Consider the following 2768-nt stretch of genomic DNA (forward strand, 5'->3'; position numbering starts at 1 on the left):
AATGACATTCAATCCAAAGTTCCAAACTAATAGTGTCCATAATCTAACATAATCACTATTTGCGTCCTCCAATATACAACCCAAAAAAAGGGACAAACACAATTTCACACCATTTGTTTGTGATAGTTGAAATATGTTATTGTGCTAGTCTTATATTGTCTAGTACTATAATAGAGTAGAGTAATTAATGTTATATATTGGACTCAAGTTCCTTATTATAATGTGCAACAGATAGAAACATTTCATGGGCAGGTGAGCCCATGAGTGTGTTAGGGTTTGTAATCATTATTTTCTAATAATATCTTGGTAGCCGCTCAATGCTCCTAGAGATGTAGGCACAATTGGCCGAACCCGTTAACAAATTATTGTAGTCAACACTACGTAACAATTGTTTCTACTACACCAACACAATTAGTGTGAGTAAGTCACCCTAGTCCATATAAAAGGTGTGATTTATATAATAGAACATGTGCAAGTATATAAATATCATAAATAAGATACAGATAATATGACACTTCATATATATAAATAGGTATATCAACATATAAGTAGTACAACTATAGTAAAGATAACATGGCATAGCTGCATGTATATACAAACAGCTATAGAGATACATAAATATCACAACTATCACATACCTATTTTTTCCTTCAAGAATACGTTTCAACAATGTAAAAAATGTGTCTGACAATATCTTAGGAGTACACTTTAAATTCCAATGAATTTATACATTGATATCTAGAGTAAAATATTAAAACTTTGCTTATTTATAACTTCGTAAAACATACTTTCACAAAAAGTAAAACTTTACAAGTCCTTTGTCTTAATATTGTGAGTCCATCAACCGTGTAAAATGCTTAATCATCCTCAATATTTAATTCATTCATGACGTGTCAAATCTTATGGCAATATAAAAGTTTGAATCAACGATGTAAAAATCGTACCGTACCAACTGGTTCAACTAGAAAACGGGTGAATCGGACTTCTATCCAGTACGATACAGATGTTGAACCGGCCAAGTATCAAAACTGGTCAAAACCGGTCAAGAACCGGTCAAAACCAGTCAAAACCGGTCAAGAACCGGTCAAAACCAGTCAAAACCGGTCAAGAACCGGTGAACTGACCGGTATTTGACTAAACTGGCCAATTTATACACATATTTGTTTTTGAAAAAAGAACTTAAAAACTTAAAATCCCATTACAATGTAACCAATCTTTCCAACCCTTCCAGACACATGCTTCCAAGACATACTTAGATTACATCTTTTGGTTCCTAACATTCGTGTATAATCTCAGCGACATTTGTGTAAACTTGGAGTACTGTTTAAAGATAGGATTTGGTGCAAAAATACAATCTCAATATGAGACAACTTTTACTCATTGGTGTTAAATGTTAAAACTCCAAATTTATTTGTTTTATAGAGTGAGTTGTGAACTTGTGTCATTTATTTATATTTTGCGGTTGTTAAGTGATACTTTTGGATTGATATATGTTTTGTAATTTAGACTTTGAATTTGTTAAAGATTTAAAGTTGTTTGTTTATGTGAATTTTGGATAGATTATGAATATGGATTATAAATTTGAGTATCTACTTATTTGAATTTTTTTTGTTATAAGTTTATATATATATATATATAAAATATGTATGTCCGGTTTAATCGACATGCGATTTAATTACTAAACTACCAGTTGAACCATTGTACGACTATAACAGTACTCTGACCGGTTTGATAACCGGTACTGTTTTAACAACATTGAGAGCCAAATAGTAAAAAGTAAAAGAAAAATCAACATGATGTAGCACTTATATTCTTTTACATGTATAATAAAATAATATTTTTATCATTAAAAAGAAAAGAAAAAAATAATCTCTCTACCGGAGAGAGGATCATGATATGGAATGTTATAATGTATATTAATATACAATAAATCCATCGTTGGATCATGTATATGAATTAGTGGTGAAACCAAGCAATTAAATTGTACCGAAGTGCTAGCACACACATTTAGTGTATTTGTGATTATAAGCTCGGTTTGGGCTTGAAATAATAAATTATCCAGCTTCCTAAACATTTCATAATCCTCCCCCACTCTACAAAGGAAACATGAAAAGAGGAAAAAAGAAGAACAAAGGGTGTATACCCAAATTAAAGCAAAGAAGAAAATCACCATTCCAAAATATATCACCACAAGACAGGTCCCTTTAAGACAACCCATTCATTCATCTTGGAGGGAAGTAATGTTCTGTACTTCAATACTTCAAGTAAAAAAATGTGATAGCATGGGACAAAATTATCCACAACCTATTCATTCAAATCTAGGAAAATTAAATTCATCTTTTGTATCAAATGAATATTCATAAATAAATATATTTGCATGGATATATAATCTATAAAAAAACAAACATTAACAAATGATGTTTATTACTTTTTAATTTCATTTACTATCTTAACATTCACTTTTTTCAACTCATATAATGGTGAGATGAATGGCACGACATGTGGATGAGCTGTGATTGTCTGGTTGATAATAAAAAAAATCTTAAATACATGACATATCTAAATATTCATTAAAAATTTACAAGGACAACCTTAAACGTTACATTCTTATAAAATGTTGCAAAACGAGTTCCAAAAATGATTTTTTAAAAACTGTTTCTTAAGAATAAAAAAAACTATTTTTAGAAAATGCTTTTGTGTAAAAACGTTTTTTTTAAGAAACAGGTTTCTTTTAAAAAGTGATTTAAAAAAACTGTTTTTTGAATAGT

Source organism: Lupinus angustifolius, chromosome LG09, assembly GCF_001865875.1.
Source record: "Lupinus angustifolius cultivar Tanjil chromosome LG09, LupAngTanjil_v1.0, whole genome shotgun sequence".
Lineage (NCBI taxonomy): Eukaryota > Viridiplantae > Streptophyta > Magnoliopsida > Fabales > Fabaceae > Lupinus > Lupinus angustifolius.